The 25,934-nt window shown below is 36.5% G+C and overlaps 1 protein-coding gene across 1 annotated transcript in view; it reads left to right on the top strand.

Moving 5' to 3' along the window:
- OTOF (otoferlin) overlaps positions 1-25,934 on the top strand; it is a 742,062-nt gene that overhangs the window by 225,061 nt on the left and 491,067 nt on the right. The window lies entirely within an intron of this gene.

Below are 25,934 nucleotides of genomic sequence, written 5' to 3'. Positions count from 1 at the left end.
TAAAATCTTGCACTTTACATCGTTACATCAGATGACAAAAGGTGACAAAACATATTGTTAAACCTTTACAGATTCACTATTATCCTATAAATCTGAAGCTAGGGTGGACCCACTAAATTCATTCATCATTACATTTTTGTAAAACAAATTCAAATATTCAAAACTGTCAGGGACATTACAATAAGACAATTGTCTATTCAGATTATTTTCATTGCAATATTGTCTGTCCGTACTTACGTGTTTAACACCTTCAAAGGCATTACATAGTTAAACTTTGCTCTGGATCAACAATACACTTCTGATGCTGAGCAAAGCTTGTGATTGGAGGATATGCACATATGCCTCCCCTGATCGGATCAGCAGCTGTGCTCAGCTTATTGCTGGTCTGGAGATGACTTAAAACACAATTTTTAAAAAAAATTACATGCATATCCACTTAAAGGGACAGTAAACACTTTGAGACTATATACAATGTTTAATTATCCATATGAAAAAATTGCCTTTGAAATATACTCTCATGATTTAACTGAAAGAGCATAGGGCAGGCTTCACAAGCCTTGCCAGATATCTGTCCCCAATTTACAACTTGTTGTCTTATCATTTCTGCTGGATTTAACTAGAAGTTTTGCAATGACGGTCGCAACTCGCAAGACCTATAATCTCCAGACCCAAGTCAGGATAGGATCTATTAAATAAGGAAAATAGTGGAAGGAGTTTGACCATTGAAAAACAAATGCAGCAAACACAATGCTAATCTATTCTAATAGTGCTTAGATTCTGCTGTTTATCTGTTAGAAGACTGTAGATAATATTGTTATTGTGTTTACTGTCCCTTTAACAGAGTATTTAACCCCTTTTTAGGCAAGTAATGGTGCTATAACAAAGTTGTCTGCTTCAGTTTTATGTCCCTTTAATAATCTGTATAATTACATCGCTGAAAAAAGTTTATGGCAATAAATGTTATTGTTCAATTATTTACTCAACGACTCAATTAACAAAGATATTCTGTTTTTTAAGTTAAGATGTAAATTGGTAGCAGGTAATTTAGGTTTATGAATTATTTATAATGTTCCCTTCATTAAAGAACCTGCCGTATGCTCAGTCCTGGTGAACTTGCAGCTTATGTGCAGCAACACTTGCCGTGTGCTCTACTGGTTGAAATAGGGGTTTTACCTATGACTACTTAAAGGGGCATCTTATTTATAAAATTCAGAAGTTCTTTACTCTTATTCCACAAATCTGCATACAAAATACAAGTTTTTAAAAGCATTTAAAACTACAGTTGTGTTAGATACAATGTGCTTTGTTATACAGGCACGGGGCATACACCTCAAAATGCCTCAGGAATGTTGTTTAAAATCTATTGCCTCTTTCTGATACTGTTTAAGTGTCTGTACTCTCTGCCATTATATATTAACAATCATAAAAGTGGAACACATTAAAAATCAGGTTACCTGGAACAAACTGATATACCAGGTCATGTATGCCACCTCAACAAACTTATTTTATTGGTAGCTGATTAATTTGCAAGATGACTATTGGTTTCTTCCAGTCATGGCATTTAAACGGCCATTTGATAGAGCATGCAACTTTTAGACTAGTGACCTTGCACCTCTATGTGTTTAAACTCCGCAAATGGGTTAAACACATAGTAGAATTACCGCTCAGGACCTGCAGAGCCAACTGCCACAGACCCAATCAGCATTGCTGTTGACTGGATCAGCATCAGTTTCTTCTCTGGACCAGCAGGGTTCTGTGGATCCTGAACAATACTTTACTATGTGTTTAACACATAGAGATGCAGTGTCTCTAGTTTCAAAATGATATGGCCCTTTAATACCCACACTTTTTCTATCAGTTTATATGTTTAACCAATTTTTCATATAGTGGTTTGTACTATTAGTCTTTTTCAATATTTATTTTTTATCTGAAGTGCATAAGTTTTATTTTTATATTCTATTATCATTATATTGCAACATTAGAATTTGGTTTGTCTATTGGTATTGCCCATTTTTTGTTTTTTAATGCTTAATCCTATATCTACACATTAATCCAAGCGTTCACATTTCAGCCTGATGTGTTTTGGGCAAGAAACGCGTTGTTCTTGTGCACATACAACACTTTCATTTGTAATGCATAATTCAGTATAATCCTTGTTCTTGTTTCTTGATTATTTGAGATATTTGGGTCTGTAGAAATATTAGCAGTGCATATGGCAGTCAGCTGGGATGCTGTGAGAGACCAGTGTTCTTGCAGGAGGTGTTTTCTAGATAAACACATTTAGATGTGGACAAAAAAAACACAGAACATTCTTTATTTGTTGCATTTGTCAATAAATGAGAAACAAATGGTGCTTTAATAATAAAAAAACAACAAACAAATGAATGCAACACAAATTTATGTGATTCCTTCATGCAGGGAAAATCATTACTCTAAAGAAAGCATGGATGTCCAGCTCACGGCCCATGGGATCTGCATTAGGTTTTGTGGCCCCTGGGAAAACGTAGAACTATGAATGTGTGCCATAGTTTATGTGTCCTCAGGAAAAATAAAAAATAAACAATTAAGCTTTGGGGACTTGAGTTGACAACCTAGAACATATATTTGTATGTTTTATAGCCATAGATTTCTATACGGCCCTTTAGGCTTCTTAGGTATTTATTTGCCCTTAAGGCTTCTAAAAAATCGATCTGCTGCCCCAAGTGTGTGGAAGTTGGATATCACTTCTCTAAATAAAAGGCTTTTATGTAGGTACGATCGCTTCACATTTGCATTATTCAATAATAATACAGCAACAGCTTTTTGAGTTGGTTGATTCCTGTGTCAGCCAATAAGTATGTAAGCTTCATTTAATTCTTGGCCAATCCTGACCATCCCCCACCTCTGCTGCCCTTAAGCAGTTCCCCATAGGAAACAGATTTTCTTTAACTAACAAATTGCAAACAGCCCCATGAACGAATATCAGACTAAATGTCAACCCATCCAAAACAAATTGTCTTTGTGGCCAGTGTCAGTGCTATACTGATGTTTATATTTCATTCTGTGAAAAGTAATACACAATGCTCAATAATTTGTTTTACTGTTATCATTTGTTGCTGTGATGATTTGGCTAGATCAAAAAAGGGCTGTTATGGTTGGGCCCTGAAGCTTTCGCTGCCTGATAAATGGGGCCTTAAAAAGGAGATACCTTGTGCCTTTGAAGATTTGTGAATAATGTTTTTCTTTTCTTTTCATTCTATATATTTATACATATATATATACACAATATATATATATATATATATATATATATATATATATATATATATATATATATATATATATATATATATATAGGGAGATATATATATATATATTGCCATATACATATATATGTATATTTATATATATATATATATATATATATATAACCAAATCAGTTAGAAAAGAGCTCTAACAATTCTAAAAGAGCTAAAGCGGATTACTGGCCGCACCAATACAACCCTACAGTATACATGGAAATGACATCCTAGACAGGTGTGCTGAACATATATATTTTAATAAAAACATAGCCAAAAAAGGTACATGCTGAGAATAGTAGCAATAATCAAGTTACAAAATACAAGTTGCAGGTGTAGTGCACTACTGATATCTGTGAGCTAGCATTGGCAAGGTTTAATGTCGACTCATGAGAAAGTCCATCCCTAATGCCGGGCACTTGAGTGTTAAGAACACGCTCCGGTTATAGTTTAGACAGAATACCGTCCTTGATATCTCATTGGTGTATATTTGATCCGGTACCGGATTTGAGATAATAGTATGAGAGTCCAAGAGTGGTAATTTCTCAGTTGAAAACTTAATCCCATGTACAAGTGACACATCAAACTTCAGACTTTCAGAGTGCAAGACTTATTACTGCATGGCTTACCTTCGCTCTCTTCACACACTCTACGGTATTACCTGACAGGATCTCATCCGTGGTGTGACTCACAGCGATGTATTCCGCCTATGCAGCTCTTCACTTGCTCAGGTATTCGAACTTGATATCGCCAAATTCACAGCAAATCCACCATGCTGGCGTCCTCCACACTGTGTCTTGTTCCAAACATTACGCGTTTCGCCCCTCCCCCTTTGCGGGCTGAACTCAGGGCTTCATCAGATGTGTCTGATTAGACACCACAACAAACTTTATAACACTAGTGCAGATACAAAGTTACACCCCCTTCATGAATTTTAAAGGGGATGTATTATGCATGTAAATTTCAATGGCTACAATTAAATACTTAGATACATTTTATATACAACTAGACTATACAATATAGCATATTACAATTTCCAAATTTTTGGAAGTTGCTTGTTACATAATGATGTACAGCATTAAGCTACAGCTTTAATTTTACACTGAAAAATACTTATGTGAACATATCAAAATGCTCACTTCTAAGCACACATCTATTTTAACAGTGTATTATGTAGTAAGGAATATTTACAGAAAACAAGAAAATTCAATTTTTTCATTCAAACCAAGGGGAGAGAGGGTGTTAAAGTGAAAGTAAAGTTAGGTGGTCTGCTATACCCAGTTACATAGTTTAGTTAAAAATAATAGGAGTTTAATTCATCGTTTTTTTTTAAGTTTGATCTAAATACCTTTTTCGCAGGAAATAAAGTGCAATTTTTCTGAATTTCAAATCAGCCCGTTTTTCTATAGCCAGTTTACTTCCTGGTCACGTTTTTTTTCCTTCCAATTGAATTTCTGGCCGATCGGCGGCCGTGAAGCTACGTCATCAGACAGTCTAATCAATTGCGCATGCGGCAAAGCTAGTGTACCTAGGATTATGTCGGAGGCTCGTTCCCGATTCGCGCATGCACTTAGCTTTCTATCTGAAGACCGGGTGATAAGAAGAAAATCGCATGCACATTGCAGTCATGATAGACTATTTGCGCATGCGCAATGCGTTCTGTGCTCGTGAACGCACATTTCTGCTACGTATAGAGCGGGTGGGACCGCTCTATATGTAAAGGCACCAATAGATAAGAAGTAAAGGTTGGGCGGCGCAAGGATGGTCACGGTATAAAAAATATAAATAAAATAATAAAGTCACATTAGTAATATAAAAAAAAAATACATAGCGATCTCAATATATTATTATTATAGAATACATCTATGTGTTGCAGACCAGACAAATTTACTTTCACTTTAAGTCTGTACATCCAGCGTGACTCATGCTGGAGCAATAGTTGGTCAATATTACCTCCTCTCCTCCTTGGCTTGATATGCTCAATACCCAGTACTCTAAGGAGAGAAAAATCAGAATTATACATTTTTTGGAAATGTCTGGCAACTGGACTGTCCGACTCTTTGTCCTTAATGCTATCTCTGTGTTCCCTCACCCTTTCTTTTAGCTCTCGTGTCGTTTTCCCAATATAGAATTTGGGGCACGAACAGTGTAACATATAGATTACATTTGTGGTGTTGCAGACTATTCTTTCATTTATGTGGTAAGACCTTTCAGAATATTCAGTGCAGAAATTTGAGGCTTTAACAATGTACTTGCAGTACACACATCTGCCACAAGGTTCGCAACCCTTCCTGGTTTGTGCCTGTGTTAGCCAATTTTTTGGGGTATCTCTTTGGAATTCACTATGGACTAGTTTATCTTTAATGCTGGGTGCTCTTTTGGCTGTAAGCAGTGGGTACTCAGAAATATATTAAGCAACTGAACTGTAATTTGACAAAATGTGCCAATGTTTATTAAGGATGTTGCGCAATTTATTCCAATGGGAATTATATTTAGTTATTAGCCGAATTTCAGTCTCTTCCTAAGGCAATTCAGTTGCTCTATATATTAATTCATTTCTGGGTTTCTGCCTAGCCCTAAGCCATCCTTTCCTTACTTGATTTTTAGAGTATCCTCTCTGAAGAAACCTCTGAGCCATCTCACCGGCCTGCTTTTCAAAATCTGGTTCAGTGGAACAGCATCTCTTGAGCCTCAAGAACTGTCCCACTGGAATACCATTTTTTAATGCTTCCGGGTGATGACTAGAGCCATGTAATAGATTATTAGTTGCTGTTTCTTTTCGAAACACTTTACTTTTTAATAATCCATTTTCTATAGTCAGTTTGAGATCCAAAAAGGTAGTTTCCTTATTACTTATTTGGTGAGTTAAGAACAAATTTCTATTGTTTTTGTTCAATATCTCAACAAACTTATTGGTCGAAACTTCATCCCCTTTCCACAAGACCAGGATGTCATCCACATAGCGCAGCCATAGGGCGACGTGAGCCTCCACCCATATATCTAATTCCTGGAAGACATCAACTGCCTCCCAGACACCCAGATGGAGACAGGCATAGGTGGGGGCGCACGCCGCACCCATGGCTGTGCCTCTTAACTGTCTATAAAATTTGCCATCAAACATAAATATGTTATTAGTTAACACAAATTCCAACAGTTTGAGTACTAAGGTAGTGTTGTCACTGTACTCTTCTCCACGTAGTTTAAGGAAATATTCGGCTGCTTCCAAGCCTACCTTATGTGGAATAGAAGAGTACAGTGACTCCACATCAAGAGTAAGCAGGAGCATATCTGGCTCCATTTTAATCTTATCCAATTTTCTTAAAACATCCCTCGTGTCTTGCACATAGGAGGACAATTCAGTTAAGAAGGGACGTAGAAAAAAAAATCTACATATCTACTTATCCCCTCTGTGGGTCCCCCAATGCCCGACACTATGGGGTGTCCCGGTGGATGTGTGATGCTTTTGTGCACTTTGGGGATGCAGTAAAAAGTAGGTGCTACTGGGTGAGTGGAATTTAGAAATTCAAATTCTTTTTTAGTTATTAGTCCTGACTCTTTTGCTTGCCTCAGAATGATGAATAAATCATCACAAGATTTTTCATAGATTTGTCTAGTGACAGCCTCATATTGTTCTCTTATACCCAGCTGTCTCAAGATTTCTTTCACATAGTCAGCCTGGTTAAGGATGACAATATTGCCACCCTTATCGGATGGTTTAATCTGAATTTCTTTTTTACTCATCAATTCTTTTAGAGCTCTTCTCTCTTTTTTACTTAAATTATCGCTCACTATACCTGATACTCCTATATCACCTACATCTCTTTCCACACATTTAACAAAAGTATGGACACTAGGGGATAAGGATAGTTGGGGCATAAATTTGGACGTAGGGTTAAAAATTGATTTTTTGGGGTAAGTGGTACCCATATCGGTCTCCTCCTGTTCATCTAATAAGGATACTAAATTCACATAAGTATTTTTCAGTGTAAAATTAAAGCTGTAGCTTAATGCTGTACATCATTATGTAACAAGCAACTTCCAAAAATTTGGAAATTGTAATATGCTATATTGTATAGTCTAGTTGTATATAAAATGTATCTAAGTATTTAATTGTAGCCATTGAAATTTACATGCATAATACATCCCCTTTAAAATTCATGAAGGGGGTGTAACTTTGTATCTGCACTAGTGTTATAAAGTTTGTTGTGGTGTCTAATCAGACACATCTGATGAAGCCCTGAGTTCAGCCCGCAAAGGGGGAGGGGCGAAACGCGTAATGTTTGGAACAAGACACAGTGTGGAGGACGCCAGCATGGTGGATTTGCTGTGAATTTGGCGATATCAAGTTCGAATACCTGAGCAAGTGAAGAGCTGCATAGGCGGAATACATCGCTGTGAGTCACACCACGGATGAGATCCTGTCAGGTAATACCGTAGAGTGTGTGAAGAGAGCGAAGGTAAGCCATGCAGTAATAAGTCTTGCACTCTGAAAGTCTGAAGTTTGATGTGTCACTTGTACATGGGATTAAGTTTTCAACTGAGAAATTACCACTATTGGACTCTCATACTATTATCTCAAATCCGGTACCGGATCAAATATACACCAATGAGATATCAAGGACGGTATTCTGTCTAAACTATAACCGGAGCGTGTTCTTAACACTCAAGTGCCCGGCATTAGGGATGGACTTTCTCATGAGTCGACATTAAACCTTGCCAATGCTAGCTCACAGATATCAGTAGTGCACTACACCTGCAACTTGTATTTTGTAACTTGATTATTGCTACTATTCTCAGCATGTACCTTTTTTGGCTATGTTTTTATTAAAATATATATGTTCAGCACACCTGTCTAGGATGTCATTTCCATGTATACTGTAGGGTTGTATTGGTGCGGCCAGTAATCCGCTTTAGCTCTTTTAGAATTGTTAGAGCTCTTTTCTAACTGATTTGGTTATATACATTTAGGATTGTCAGCACAATACGCTTTACCCTTACAATCTATCTGTGTGCACCCTATCCCTAGTATAACTATATATATATATATATATATATATATATATATAATATACTGAATTATTAGGGAGTAGGATAATATAGTATTATACAATTTATGCGTGGGTGCAGACCCTGTTACACACATAGATTCACTATAACAATAGAAAGAAACATGAAGAGGACACAGAAGTGCCCTCTCAAATGAAAGACAGGGATTTCAGCACTCCAAAAATAACTATTTATAAGAAATTTAAATAGATTTCTGAGACTGTATATTTAATATTTTAGAGATCGGTGCTCTCCGCTGCAGCGTGAACTAGTCAACGGCCGGGTCCCCTAAATCAAACCACACACGTAGAGATAATTAATAAATTTTATTATAAGTGCAAATAAATTTAAATTTAAAGTGTTTCAAATGTTAAAATAGAAACATAGAAAAAGCTGGCCAGCTCACAACAGTTACTCACGATGCAGGTTATTAACCTTAGATAGAGGCAATAAAAGTTATTAAGCAACACCCCTACCAGTGGGTAGCCCTGTGATTACACAGGAATCTGCTACCATGGATAGAAATGGGGATCCATGCAAAATAACTAAAGAACATCAGAATAGTATTGGCAACACCTCTGTCAGAGGATAACCCAAACTAATTTGGAAATTTGTTATCATGAGAAAACACCTGAGGATCTATGCCTAATACTTAAGATAGTACATGTGAAAAATCAGTTGCATGTTAAACCTTTTACACTTTCGTATTAATAAACAACACCCCTACCAGAGGCTAGACCAATATAATAATAATAAAAAAAAGGTACCAGGTACCATGGTAAAACTTTGGGGATCTATGTTTATAGAATACTAGTTGTGTAATCACAGCAAATATGAACCATTTACATCATATATATCAGGCAGGCAAAGATAGACATTTGAACTCTTATTATAGAGAGTTACTCATTTCCCATTGTAACATACAGGGAGTGCAGAATTATTAGGCAAATGAGTATTTTGACCACATCATCCTCTTTATGCATGTTGTCTTACTCCAAGCTGTATAGGCTCGAAATCCTACTACCAATTAAGCATATTAGGTGATGTGCATCTCTGTAATGAGAAGGGGTGTGGTCTAATGACATCAACACCCTATATCAGGTGTGCATAATTATTAGGCAACTTCCTTTCCTTTGGCAAAATGGGTCAAAAGAAGGACTTGACAGGCTCAGAAAAGTCAAAAATAGTGAGATATCTTGCAGAGGGATGCAGCACTCTTAAAATTGCAAAGCTTCTGAAGCGTGATCATCGAACAATCAAGTGTTTCATTCAAAATAGTCAACAGGGTCGCAAGAAGCGTGTGGAAAAACCAAGGCGCAAAATAACTGCCCATGAACTGAGAAAAGTCAAGCGTGCAGCTGCCAAGATGCCACTTGCCACCAGTTTGGCCATATTTCAGAGCTGCAACATCACTGGAGTGCCCAAAAGCACAAGGTGTGCAATACTCAGAGACATGGCCAAAGTAAGAAAGGCTGAAAAACGACCACCACTGAACAAGACACACAAGCTGAAACGTCAAGACTGAGCCAAGAAATATCTCAAGACTGATTTTTCTAAGGTTTTATGGACTGATGAAATGAGAGTGAGTCTTGATGGGCCAGATGGATGGGCCCGTGGCTGGATTGGTAAAGGGCAGAGAGCTCCAGTCCGCCAGCAAGGTGGAGGTGGAGTACTGGTTTGGGCTGGTATCATCAAAGATGAGCTTGTGGGGCCTTTTCGGGTTGAGGATGGAGTCAAGCTCAACCCCCAGTCCTACTGCCAGTTTCTGGAAGACACCTTCTTCAAGCAGTGGTACAGGAAGAAGTCTGCATCCTTCAAGAAAAACATGATTTTCATGCAGGACAATGCTCCATTACACGCGTCCACGTACTCCACAGCGTGGCTGGCAAGAAACGGTATAAAAGAAGAAAATCTAATGACATGGCCTCCTTGTTCACCTGATCTGAACCCCATTGAGAACCTGTGGTCCATCATCAAATGTGAGATTTACAAGGAGGGAAAACAGTACACCTCTCTGAACAGTGTCTGGGAGGCTGTGGTTGCTGCTGCACGCAATGTTGATGGTGAACAGATCAAAACACTGACAGAATCCATGGATGGCAGGCTTTTGAGTGTCCTTGCAAAGAAAGCTGGCTATATTGGTCAGTGATTTGTTTTTGTTTTGTTTTTGAATGTCAGAAATGTATATTTGTGAATGTTGAGATGTTATATTGGTTTCACTGGTAAAAATAAATAATTGAAATGGGTATATATTTGTTTTTTGTTAAGTTGCCTAATAATTATGCACAGTAATAGTCACCTGCACACACAGATATCCCCCTAAAATAGCTATAACTAAAAACAAACTAAAAACTACTTCCAAAACTATTCAGCTTTGATATTAATGAGTTTTTTGGGTTCATTGAGAACATGGTTGTTGTTCAATAATAAAATGAATCCTCAAAAATACAACTTGCCTAATAATTCTGCACTCCCTGTATATTGAAACTGTTGCAAATAGAGTTCATTCTATTTCTTTATTTCCCAGAAGATGCATTCCATTTGAAAAATACTTAGACTCAATAGTCCAGAGATACATTACACATAACTTCTGGGAGACGGAATCCTTCTCCGTTATGTCCTCTTTAAAGTGACTTGGTCCGGGTATAGAGCCTGCTTCTTATTGCGGTTCCAAACCTGTGTTTGCAACTTGCACGGTTCCAAAACTGTGTTTGCAACTTGCATCGAGCAACAAATTAGGACCTGGTTCCCAGCTGTGCAGAATGACGTCACACGCCAACGGCCGTTTCACCCCCACGTGACTCAAACGTCATTGGGGCTTCCTCAGGGCGTATACTTCAAAGTCCCATACTTGTTCTATTTAAGCTCAGCCCTTATCTTGGATTGGTGAAATTATTTGAGGTATTGACACAACATGTATTTATATGCTGTTCACAACAAAAGAAAGATAAATGAAATAAAACAAAGAAAATACAATGTCTCAATTCGCACATAAGCAATGGATTTAGTCAATTCTAATAATATATCCACAGCGCTTGTTTTAAATTTATACAGATGATGTTTGCACTTAATTACATCTATAGGCTTTTTTATCCACTTCCAGCATAGCGAATACAGGCAAGAACGAGCACCAGAAAAACATAGCCCCCATATTGGTTATTAGAAATATACTTTCTAAGAAAGAAATGTATATTTAAAAATGATTACCTATTGATATTACTATTGGGGTTTAGAGAAATATGAACTTTTCAAAAAATACTAGAGAAAAGGGGCAAAATCCAATTTTTCATTCAATCCTTTTGGTGACAGGGTTTTTAATCTGTATATCCAAGCCACTTCTTTTCTAAGAAGCAGATTGTCTATATCATAAGTCCACCTCTACCATAAAGAGAGCATTTCTCAATGCCTATTACTTTAAGGTCATCTATAGAGCAATTATGGCATAATTTAAAATGTAGAGCTATATTGCTATTAATAATTCCTTTCTTTGCATTAGCAATATCATTACGGTGTTCAGTGATTCTGTCTTTCAGAATTCTCTTAGTTTTACCTGTGTAATATAGAGGGCACGGACAGTACAGTAGATATATGACATTATCAGATTTACAATTTATACATTTTCTGATTTCATTTATCTTATCACCAGTACCAAACTGTCTGGTTTTTACAACGAACCTACAAAACACGCAGTTACCACATTGGAAACAACCTTGTAATTTTTGTCGTTTTTCTAACCAATTTTGTGCTTTTGGGTTGCGTGTAAAGTCACTTTTAACCAATCTATCTTTTAAATTGGGAGCCCTACGGGCTACTAAGGATGGAAAATCACCCACTACACTTTTAACATTTTCATCTGAGAGTAAAAATTGCCATTTGCTTTTTAGGATCTTTCTGACTTGATTCCAATGTCCATTATATTCAGTAATGAACCTTACCCTATTATCTGTTTTTTTCTCCTTTTTCTTCCACAAAATGGAATCTCTATCAATTATTACGATTAGAATATCCTCTTACTTTAAACCGGTTTGCCATTTCTTTTGCATGTGTCTTGTATTTAGTCCTACTGGAACAGTTCCTCCGAAGTCTGAGGAATTGTCCAGTAGGTATTCCTCTAATGAGGGATGGTGGGTGATGGCTGGAGGCCTGTAGTAGTGTGTTAGTTGCAGTATTTTATCTGTAGATTTCTGTAGTGAGCTTACTTCCTTCTTTTTTGATTATAATGTCCAAAAATGGTAATTTGGTTGTATTATATTCATAAGTAAGGAATATATTAAGATTAATAATATTATTATTATTATTCAAATTGGATACAAATTCTTTTAGGAGGGCCACAGAACCTTTCCACAATATGAATATGTCGTCCACATAGCGACGCCACATCAATACTGAGGAGTTTATTAATTCATTAAATTCTTCAAAGACGACAAGAAGCTCCCATAAGCTCCCATAAGCCTAGATATAGGCATGCATATGAGGGGGCACAAGTCGCCCCCATCGCTGTACCCCTTATTTGTCTGTAGAACTTGTTGAATTTAAAAACATTATTTTTCAAGATAAACTTTAAAAGATCAATTAGAAATTTACTGTGTTTATCAAACTGAATGCCTCTAGATTCAAGGAAATTTTGTGCTGCTGCAATTCCTAGGGAGTGAGGGATGGAGGAATAGAGAGCTTCCACGTCTAGTGATACTAATAAAGTATCCTCCTCCACTTCTATCACATCTAATTGTCTTAATAAATCGGTAGTGTCTTGTACAAATGTGGGCAAAGAAGAAACAAATGGTTTAAGATAGTTATCCACATAATTCCCAATATGTTTAGTGGCACTACCGATCCCCGAAATTATAGGACGCCCAGGGGGGTCTTGCATGTTTTTATGTAATTTTGGGATGCAGTAGAAAACCGGTATTTTAGGGAATTTTACATACAAATAGTTACATTCTTTTTTACTAATGACACCATCCTTTCTTGCTTTATTGAGTATATGTAATAGTTCACCTTGTATTTTATTAATGGGATTCTCTTGCACTAATTCGTACTGATCCTTATTGTTCAGTTGTTTTTTAACCTCCAATGCATAGTTTGACTCATTCATAATAACTAAGTTACCACCCTTGTCGGCCTGCTTTATGATAATACCAGGGGTATTCATAAGTTCTTGTAAGGCTTTTCTTTCCTGCCTAGATAGATTATCATCAATTATTTTATTGATCGGTAATTTCTCAATTTCTTTTTCAACTTCTTTAACAAAAAGATTGACCGCTGGTACTAGTGACAAAGGTGGCATATAGTTTGATTTTGGTCTAAATTTAGATGTTAGAGGGACAATGCTTTGTGCGCCATTAGTATTGGTTGTGGATTCTGCTACTGTATCAATAGAATACTCCTCTATTTCACCCTCTCTAATGAGATTTTCCAGAACCATGAGAGTATCTTTATCTTCCTCAATAATTTTAGTCTGTTCTGACTTGTCTAGATTTTTTATTTTATTTTTGGACATGACTTGGGATCGAACAATTTTTCTGGTTAACAAGTGTAAATCTTTTACTACTGTGAACTTGTCCAAACTTAATTGCTGGGCAAAATGAAAGGCCTTTTTTCAGTAAGCTAATATGTGCTTGATTTAACGGAAATTTGGACAGGTTTACTATTTGTATTTCATGTTCAATTATTGGGGTATCTAGTATCACCCTCGATAGTCCCTTCTCGTTCTCATCCTGGGTTCTGATGGACCCCGTCCCCCTCTTGTGATTACACAACTAGTATTCTATAAACATAGATCCCCAAAGTTTTACCATGGTAGCTGGTACCTTTTTTTTTTATTATTATATTGGTGCTAGCCTCTGGTAGGGGTGTTGTTTATTAATACGAGAGTGTAAAAGGTTTAACATGCAACTGATTTTTCACATGTACTATCTTTGCATAATTCTAAGTATTAGGCATAGATCCTCAGGTGTTTTCTCATGATAACAAATTTCCAAATTAGTTTGGGTTATCCTCTGAGAGAGGTGTTGCCAATACTATTCTGATGTTCTTTAGTTATTTTGCATGGATCCTCATTTCTATCCATGGTAGCAGATTCCTGTGTAATCACAGGGCTACCCACTGGTAGGGGTGTTGCTTAATAACTTTTATTGCCTCTATCTAAGGTTAATAACCTGCATCGTGAGTAACTGTTGTGAGCTGGCCAGCTTTTTCTATGTGTCTATTTTAACATTTGAAACACTTTAAATTTAAATTTATTTGCACTTATAATAAAATGTATTAATTATCTCTACATGTGTGGTTAGATTTAGGGGACCCGGCCGTTGACTAGTTCACGCTGCAGCGGAGAGCACCGATCTCTAAAATATTAAATATACAGTCTCAGAAATCTATTTAAATTTCTTATAAATAGTTATTTTTGGAGTGCTGAAATCCCTGTCTTTCATTGGAGAGGGCACTACTGTGTCCTCTTCGTGTTTTTTCTATTGTTATAGTGAATATATATATATATATATATATATATATATATACTGCCAGAAACAGCAGTTAAGAAGCAGCGGTCTAAAGACCACACTGTTGGATCAGGTCCGCCAGACCTTTGATAAATATCCCCCATATAGAGAGAGAGATATAGAGAGAGATATAGAGATTGAAGAAGTCGCTCACTTTTTCAAATCCATGTTTTGCATAAAATGTAATATGCGTTTTTTTTACGCTTTTTAGCACTTTCACGCTGCTCACCAAGAAGTTAAATAAAGGAACTGTGCTGCATTTAGAGTTGACTGGTTGCTTTTTGATCTTGACTTTATCAACCGCATTTCTCATTAATAGACAAACAAATAAAGAGCTAAAATCTAATTGGCTCCATTGGAAAGCGAGGTCAGTATTTCGGGCATGTGTGGCATATATTATTTTTTTGTAGATGTTACACAATGTAACAGATTACCAAGACCATTTTAATGATGCACAGATTAGACTCTTGCAACATTTCATAGTGGTATAATTAAGGTAAATAACAGACATTTGTAAGCAGAACATTGTTGTGCTAAAAAAAAATAATACAATAAAAATGTGAATCATGGTACTGATGTTTATACATACATAATTCTTTTCCTAAAACTAATTAACTAGAAATTCTGCAGCACAAGCCTCATTTCTATAGTTTCTACCTAATTATGCACATGCTCTGAGTATCATGGTCTCTTCACTGTGATAATTAGCAGAGGCGTAACTAGAAACCACAGGGCCCAGTTGCAAGAATCTAAGAAGGGCCCCCCCACCCCCCGAAAAAAAGTGAATTTTATACATATCTTTTTTTTTTTTACATTTAACAAAGATTACATGTCTGCAGAAGGAGGTGCCCTGTGCCCACAGTCTGTGAGATGGTCTGACCCCTATTACTGTATATAGTGACACTGTTTAACCCACCAGTTCTGTATATAGTGAGTCAGTGACACAGTCTGTAATCTGCCGGTGAGATGGTTGGCCTGACCCTACCCGCCCCAGTACTTTATAAAGTGACTACAGTAGTCTGTGACATGGTAATTAGCTGGTTCCACAAACATACACACACACACATACATAAATACACACACAGTCACACACATACATACACACATACATAAATAAACACACAGTCACACACATACATACACACATACATAAATACACACACAGTCACACACATACATACACACATACATACATACACACACAGTCACACACATACATACACACATACATAAATACACACACAGTCACACACATACATACACACATACATAAATACACACACAGTCACACACATACATACACACATACATACACACACAGCCACACACATACATACACACATACATAAATACACACACAGTCACACACATACATACACACATACATAAATACACACACAGTCACACACATACATACACACATACATAAATACACACACAGTCACACACATACATACATACATACATACATAAATACACACACAGTCACACACATACATACACACATACATAAATACACACACAGTCACACACATACATACACACATACATAAATACACACACAGTCACACACATACATACATACATACATAAATACACACACAGTCACACACATACATACACACATACATAAATACACACACAGTCACACACATACATACACACATACATACATACACACCAACTGGTAAAAGAGAAAACACTAACCCCTGTAGTCAGAGACACTAGTGAAGCATCATGTCACACTCACATGATATCAGTGCAGGCAGTGGCAGGTCAACGTTTTTTATTGTAAAAAAAAATTATTATTTTTTTTTAAGCTGGGCCCCCACCCTTGGGGGCCCAGTCGCAATTGCGACCTCTGCTCCCCTGTAGTTTTGCCCCTGATAATTAGGTAGAAACTATACAAATGAGGAACTGCCTCACCTACTAATCTGCTTAGGGTGTATCTAATGTGTTGTCTGCTGGGGTTTAAAATACACAGTGCAGCATTTTCCCTATGAAGAGGGTGTAACAACATGAGGTCACTCTATCACTCATAGCAGCAAGTTTAAGCACAAAGTAGTATTTAACTGATACAAAGGTGTAAATGACAGTTTCACTGACACTCCAGTACTTAGTGCCGGTTCCCTGCACAGCTGAGACGTCAAGCAGCACATCTACTACAAGCACTCCACCCACACAGAAGCCCATGAGCGGTACTGTACTTGTATACAGCCTGCGTGCAGATAATAGAATCAAATACAATTAATTTAAGTGAAAACATAATAATATATGTGTGTATACAATGCAAAAGGGTACCAGCACACACTCTACTAAACGTTCATCATCCGGGGGGGAACTTCAAATAAATCATATAGAAAGTAGGCAATGGGAAGGCACTCACCGTAGTAAAAGGATTCTTTATTCAAAAGTTAACGTTTTCGGGGTTGCCCCCGTCCTCAGACCAACAGAACAAACACACCACTCACCTATTTCAAAGGAAACCCATCACTGTGTCATTTCAATCAGCTGTGCCCTTGCACGTCTGTCAAACACCACAGCGCATGCGCAAACCCACTACGGAGCACAGCTGAGGACAAGCCTAACCGCTAACAAAACCATCACCATAGTAACATCATAGCACCACCGTGACATTTTTTACAATTAAAAATGATGATTTGGTGATGAAACCAATGGTCGTTGTTGTGATGAGGTTTTGTAAGGTTGGTTTTATAGTTTGTATTTAGTGTGATTGTTGGGTTTTCATTCTAGTGAAGTATGGGTTATGTTTGTGAGGTGTTTTGGTTGAGTTTGTGATGTGTTTTTACTTTAGGATGAGCGTGTGGTAGTTGTATATTAGAGGTGGGATATGAGTGTATGGATATGATTGGGGGTGGTACGGTGAGTGTAATATTGCATAAAGTCGGATTTGACATAGAAGATAAGTTGGTAGTAACTACCCTGGAAGAATACTCTATTGCCAATAATATAGAGTTGTGGGTATACAGGGTATTTGTGTAACGTTGGCATGTTTTATTTAAATTTAGATGGTTTATTATACATTGTGCAGTGTTAGGAATACGTGTGTTGTGGGGTGATTGATCAGTAACTGATACTGTTTGCTTAATGGTTGTAAGTGAGTTGCGATTGGATGGATAGGTATATTGTTTGTATAGGTATGTTAGCTAGTATGTTGGTTATATCTGACGGGTGTATGTTTACGCTCTTATGCGTTGTGTCTGGGGATAGGTTGGAAGTATGTAGGTCCTTGTTGTACATTAGTGTATTGGCTCTGAGAAGTTCCGTTACGGTTATTAATGCAGAGTATGGTGAAGCTGAGGGCGTGTGTTATACGCAATTGAGTGGGACCGCATTGTTGTTTGGTTGCTAGGCAACGCTTGGCTGGCTCCAGCACTATTATGTTCCTAGTTAGCATCTGACTCATTGCACACTGTTCTTTGTGTTTAAAGGTATTGCACCTATTGCTGGCATTAAGGATGGTAGTGTAGGTTTGGCGGCTATGTTTGTTTTTAATTGTAAAAAATGTCACGGTGGTGCTATGATGTTACTATGGTGATGGTTTTGTTAGCGGTTAGGCTTGTCCTCAGCTGTGCTCCGTAGTGGGTTTCCGCATACGCTGTGGTGCTTGACAGACGTGCAGGGCACAGCTGATTGAAATGACACAGTGATGGGTTTCCTTTTTAATAGGTGAGTGGTGTGTTTGTTCTGTTGGTCTGAGGACGGGGGCAACCCCGAAAATGTTAACTTTTGAATAAAGAATCCTTTTACTACGGTGAGTGCCTTCCCATTGCCTACTTTCTATATATATAGAGAGAGATACATGCGTTTAAGGTAAAGTATGGCAATGACAACAGTACTTAGCTGGGAAGCCTAGAGGAGAAAAAGGAAAGATATCTACTGAATTGTATAGAAAGAAAATCTCAGGAAACACGATTTTAAGAGTGGACTCATGTCACTCCAAACATTTAAAAACATGTATTCCAAAAGGCCAACTGATTATAATAAGGAGAATATGCACTGATATACAGAATTATGATAAACATTCCTTAGATCTAATCAATAGGCTAGAACACAGAGGTTATAAAAAAGAAACTCTGTATCAACTTAGACAAAAAGTTAGAGAAATGGATAGACATAAACTCTTACAAAATCGTAAAAGAGAAGGTAATGCCAAATCAATAAATGCAGATGATACAAAGTTCATTACTCAATATAGTAACCAATTTGGCAAAATTAAGAACATAATAAATAAAAATCTTGAAATCCTAACTCTTGACCAGGAATGTAAAACGATTGTAGAAAAAGGGATTAAGTTTATCCCAAAAAAAGCATCTACTATTGGGAGTAGGCTCATTAACTATGTCTATAAGTCAGAATGTAAAACCAAAGAGACATGGCTAGCTAGGAAAGGATTTTTTCGCTGTGGTCGACATTGCAATGTCTTTGCACACTGCAAAACAGGGGAGACCATAGTATCAAGAGCAAATAATTCTACATATAACATAAAGTATAGATTGGATTGTTGCTCACAATATGTTATTTATGTTATTACATGTGAGGTTTGTGTAAAACAATACACAGGCTCCGCTGACCGCTAGTAGAAACCTAAAAGATAGGATACAAGAGCATCTCATATCTATTGAAAAGGATCCCCCAAAACACCAGTTGCTAAACATTTTAACTTACATACAGAGAACAAAAAAGCATTAACCTTTCAAGCCATTGACTATATTCCATTGAACAAACGAGGAGGAAATAGATATAAAAAATTATTGGATGTTGAAGTCCAGTGGATTTTTAGGTTAGAAACCAAGGAACCTAAAGGTATTAATTTGAGATGGGATTTAGACCTTTACCAGGGAATGTAGAGATATTATTGGGTACAGAAGTTGTCTATTGGATATGGAAACTCTCTGTTTTTGTTTGTTTTCAAGTAAAGGTACATATAGGTATACGTACAGCAAAATGATCTTATTTCAAGATGTAACCTGTTTAAGACATATGATGTATATTGACATAGGTGTCTCTTCATTTACTACAGTTTGATTTATCGTCTGTTTTTTTCTTTTTTCACATCTTTTTTAATTGTGGTTTGATTATTAATTTTTGAACAAGTTTTTGTGGCTGCTATATAATAATTTGTAAGTGCTAGATATGCAAGTTATGTATCAGTTATTTCTATCTGAACAAGGTGTAAGAACAATTTCTCACAGCGAGGCTGTTAGTGTAGATTTCCTTTAATGAGAAAATAGGGTGTCTTTTAACATGCGCTATTGACAAATGAGGAATCGAATAAACTGAATTTTTTTTCTTTAGGTTTAATTGATCTCAGAGCACATATAGTGACACTCCTATAAACTAAACTTTGTGATTTTTTTGAAACATTGTTCTTATGAATTAGCCACTTAGTATTTACTGTATGTATAGATTGTGAATTGAATGTGTCTCTTTTTCTTCTTTTGTTTAAGAGTTTGTGCACAGGTTGCAATAATGTTTCATTTTCCTCTTTTGGGGAGGTTTGGCTGGCCTGTTGAGCTGCAATATTGCAGCTCTAAAGTCTCGCTATGTGGAATGGTAAATTAACATGCAATATTACTGCACCTGTTGCAACAAAAACAATACGTCAACTAGTTTGTGGGAGTGGCTATACTCAGTACGGGCTATTTTGTCCCTATGAGAACCATCCCACAACTATCTTTGAGAAAGCGCCAACCGGCGTGAAACGCGTCAGATGACGTCATCGCTGCCCTTGTCTTTCGAATTGTCTGTGAGTTAGAGCGTTCAAGCTCAGTTTCTGTTTGGACTTTTCAATGTGTATTTAATAAAATTGTTCGATTGAATTTTATCAAGGTGCTTTGTGCATAGTGTTTCAACTCAGCCTCTAACATATCGATATGGAATGTCACTTTATTAAAACAAACTACTAAGCTGTGTGGAAGTTCTTCTCTTCCTTTTCTACTTTTATATATATATCCCTATTACTTTTGCTTCAGGTACTTTATTTTCTGTTTTACCATACACATGTAAGCCTGCATTACACTTGAAACCATCTGATTTTGATTTTATTGTTGTTTCCATAATGTCTGTTTGTGAGATTTACAGGGCCATTATAGTTAAAAAATTGCACTCTCACTCACCAAGATTACAAGTTTTGCGGTATGATGCGGTACGGCTATACCGCTGAAAAATTGGCCATTGCACGTGGAATGACAGGTCTCCCGTATTACAAGTCGCTGCGGTATAGCTATAACACAAGCGTTTTAGCCTGTAACGCAATAATCCATTCCGCACTCTGAAAAAAATTACGTTTGAGTGCGGGATTTCAATACCGCTGTATTACAGGTTGTGCGGTCCGGCTAAAATGCTAGCGTTATAGCCTATACCGCCCTGATCCATACCGCGATCTGAGATCAGTAGTTATGGATTTTGCAAAACAAAAATGTTTCACAAAACTCATAACTAAAATGTTACAAAGTACACTAACACTGATAAACTACCTATTAACTCCTAAACCACCACCCTCCCAACTATATAAAGCTATTAACCCCTAAACCGCCAGCCCCCCACATCGCTACTTAGAAAATAAATGTATTAACCCCTAAACCGCCGGCCCCCCACATTTCTACTATAAAAAAAAATGTATTAACCCCTAAACTGCCGGCACCCCACATTGCAACTACTAACCTAAACCTATTAACCCCTAAACCACCAGCCCCCCACATCACAAAAGACTAAATTAAACTATTAACCCCTAAACCTAAAACCCCCTAACTTTAAATTAAAATTACAATATAACTATCTTAAAATAAATAAAAACTTACCTATGAAATAACAAAAACTAAGATTAAACTAAAATTTAACCTAACATAAATATTTTAATAAAATAAAATAAACTACAATTAAAATAACCTAAATTTACAAGATTAAAAAAACCTAACACTACAAGAAAAAAATAAAAAAAAATTACAAATTAAAATAAACCTTACACTACGAAAAAAAAAAAAAAAAAATCTAACATTATCAAAAAAACAAACGGTAAAATTATGAAAAATAAGATTACAAAAAATAATAAACTAAATTATCCAACATAATAAAATTACACCTAATCTAATAGCCCTATAAAAACAAAAACAAAGCCTCCCCCAAATAAAAACACCTCCTAACCTAACAATAACCTACCAATAGCCCTTAAAAGGTCCTTTTGTAGGGCATTGCCCTAAGTTAAACAGCTCTTTTTCCTAAAAATTAAAGTCCCCCTAACAGTAAACCCCCCAAAATAAAAAAAACTAAGGTACCCATTGCCCCAAATGGGCATTTGTATGGGCATTGCCCTTAAAAGTGCATTAAGCTCTATTTCAATCAGCTATTTTACTGCCCATCCCTAATCTTAAAAAAAAAACACCCCAAAAAATAACAAAAAAATAACACTAACCCCAGAAAATCTGCTGCATCCAGGCGGCGAAAAAACTTCCTCCAGGCGGGGCCGTCTTCATCTATCTCAAGGGCATCTTCTTTTCTCATCCTGTGGCGTGGAGCTGTGGCAGCGCAGAGCTGAGAAGAACCGGCGACCGCGAAGCCATCGAGCATGGAGGATCCTCTTCATGCAATTGTCCACCACACACTGAAGCTTGAATGCAAGGTACCCCTTTTATATTGGGGTACCATTGCATTCCTATTGGCTGAAAAATTTAAATCAGCCAATAGGATGAGAGCTGCCTAAATCCTATTGGCTGATTTGAACAGCCAATAGGATTTAAGCAGTTTGCTTTTTTTGGGGGGGGGCGGGGTTAAGATTAGGGATGGCAGTAAAAGAGCTGATTGAAAAAGAGCTGAATGCACTTTTAAGGGCAATGCCCATACAAATGCCCCTTTAGGGTCAATGGGTAGCTTAGGTTTTTTTTTTAGACTTAGGTTTTTTTTTTATTTTGGGGTGTTGGTTGGGTGTTAGGGGGACTTTGTAATTTTTAGGTAAAAGAGCTGTTTAACTTACGGCAATGCCCTACAAAAGGCCCTTTTAAGGGCTATTGGTAGTTTATTGTTAGATTAGGGGGTGGTTTTATTTTGGGGGGGCTTTATTGTTTTTATAGGGCTATTAGATTAGGTGTAATATTTAGTTTATAATTTTTTGTAATCTTAGTGTTTTTTTATTTTTCGTAATTTTAGTGTTTGTTTTTTGGTAATGTAAGATATTTTTTTTAAAAATAAGTTTTTTTTTAATCTTGTAAGTTTAGATTTTTTTAATTGTAGTTTATTTTATTTTATTAATATATTTATGTTAGGTTAATTTTAAGTTTAATCTTATTTTTTTTATTTCACAGGTAAGTTTTTATTTATTTTAAGATAGTTATATTGTAATTTTAATTTAAAGTTAGTTTTTTTAGGTTTAGGGGTTAATATATTTATTTTCATAGTAGCGATGTGCTGGGGGCGGTGGTTTAGGGGTTAATAGGTTTAGTTTATTAGTTGCGATGTGGGGGGCTGGAGGTTTAGGGGTCAATGAGTTTATTTAGTGTTGGTGATGCCGGGGGTGGCAGTTTAGGGGTTAATATGTTTTAGTGTCGGGGATGGTGGTTTACAGGTTAATAACGTTAATGAGTGTTGGCGATGTCGGAGGGCGGCGGATTAGCGATATTTAGACTAGGGGTTTATGTTAGGGTGTTTTAACTTAAATTTCTTTTCCCCATAGACATCAATGGGGTTGCTTTACGGCGATTGCCATTCCGCGATCGCAAGTGTTAGGTTTTTTACACTTTCTCCACATTAAAGTCTATCGGGGAAAGCGTGCACGTCAGGCCTTGGGTTTTGTTCGGTTTGGAGCTTAACACACCATACCACACAACACAAGAAGTATTTTCAGTAACTTGTAATGGCAGCGCTCATTTTTTTTGCATTATTTACACACCCGGTTTAGCGCAAAACTTGTAATCTTGGTGACTGTGAGGAATATCAGCATCACAAAAAACCTGTTTAAACTTTTCCTGACAAAGCAATTAAAGGGACAGTATGCACCAATTTTCATATAACTGCATGCAGTAGACACTACTATAAAAAAGAATATGCACAGATACTGATATAAAAATCCAGTATAAAACCTTTTAAGAACTAGTTAGAAGCTCCCAGTTTAGCACTGTTGATGACGTTAGGCTGAGGCACACATTGAAAGGGGCTGAGATAGCGGTAAGAGAAGCCACTCCCCCATATCTTGCATATGAAAAGACCCTTTACACAAACAGGATGAAGCAGAAATCTGTAGACTTGAGTCTACATCTAATACTGAAAATCAACACAAGGTTATTAAAAAATAAGCAAAACTATACATTGTTACACTCCAAAATGGGCTATATAAATGAATAATCTACAAAACATTTATACAAAGAAAAATCTAGTGTCCAATGTCCTTATAATACAGAAAAATGGCACCCACTATGCAAAAAAGAACCAACCTCTGCAGCTTTGAAATAGCAAGAGACACAAGTGCAGGCGAGATTCTTCACATTGACAATGAAGATTTTATGAATTGCACTTGCTTGGTTTTTGTTTAGGTGACATCCCCTGAGATATATACTGCACATTTACTGTTACCACATTTCAAGTGTGTTTTTAGCCATAAGTTTTGGACCCTGCAGATGCTAATAACAATTAAGTATCAATGAAGAGTTAAGAGTTGATAAGAGTTAAGTATCAATGAACTTCATACATGATCTTGTCTTTATAACAAGGTTCCTCCGCAAACTCAGGAGCTCTATGAGTCTCGCCCATTGATTTACTATTATATTAGTAGGTTTATTTTAATCAGCTATTTTTGCAACAGTTCCTTCAGTGCCTAGACAAAAGGCTTCCTATAGAATGATATGATTTAGACTCCTTAATTAGTCATATGGACATAGGTTAACTACTGGATGCTAGTAATTTAGTACTCAGGAAGCTAGTTTAATTAGGTATGAAGCTTGCATGCCTACGTGTAAACTGTCACAGGGGAAGATGGGAAAGTAACCTGCTATATAGAATGTACTCACAAACTGTTAAATGATTGCAAAATCTAGAATTATAATAATCTCTCTATTATTCATAGAACGTTACTTGATGTTGCAGAGCCTGTCGTAGATTAACTATCTAAAACATCCAAAACATCCTTAATCATTTTGGTAATGGCAGGAACCTATTTGCATAACGCTGTAGATTTATTAGCATTCCTAGTGAATAACAGCCTGTTCGTTTCCTGTTCTGTAATTATCTGTTTCATCCATAAAGTAAAGGGACATTTTACTTAAAATATTGCTATCTTGTATATAAAAAAAAAGCACAGACATGAAACCCACAATTTTTTCTATCATGATTCAGAGAGATCGTAGAATTTTAAACAGCTTTTCCAATTGACTTCTATTTTGTAGTTTGCTTGATGATTCTCTTGGTATCATTTGTTGAAGGATCGGTAATGCACTACTGAGAGCTACTAGCTGAAAGCCAATGACAAGAGGCATATCTGTGCAGCCACCAATCAACAGCGTCTGAGTCTACCTAGGTATACCTTGAAAAAAAGATACAAAAAGAATTAAACAAATGAGATAATAGAAATAAATCGTCCATAACCCTGTTCCTGCTAGTCAAGGATCCATCCACCCACAACCTCTTACAGGTAGGGATGCAACTTTTGAAAAATGACAAATTTTAACACATTTGTTAGTTCATTTCGAATTTCAAATGTTTGCACAACATTCTTACATTTGTTTAATGTAATAGTATTTCTAATGCTCTCTTTAAATGTAATATTCGAATTATACAATATTCGAAACAGAACATTTGTATCTATTATGTATCACTTTACTAAATTCACTACCACATGAAATATTGAACTTATGAATAGTATTTGTTTAATCAAATATTACATTTGAATAATGTGAATATATCTATAATGTGAATATTCTATCTAATTAAGAATATTCGAAAACTAAAGTAACATTTGAAACCTGGACATACCAATTGTATACCAAATTTGAATGGATTATCATCCTTATCAACATTCGATTCTCCAAAACAAATGTCCACAGGACTATTCACTCTACCAAGCGAATGTACTTTCTGCACATTTGCCCATCCCCAACTTACAGGC

Source organism: Bombina bombina, chromosome 4 (genome assembly GCF_027579735.1).
Source record: "Bombina bombina isolate aBomBom1 chromosome 4, aBomBom1.pri, whole genome shotgun sequence".
NCBI classification, from domain to species: domain Eukaryota; kingdom Metazoa; phylum Chordata; class Amphibia; order Anura; family Bombinatoridae; genus Bombina; species Bombina bombina.
The sequence above is the reverse complement of the archived record's forward strand: the minus strand, read 5'-3'. Positions and strand labels throughout refer to the sequence as shown.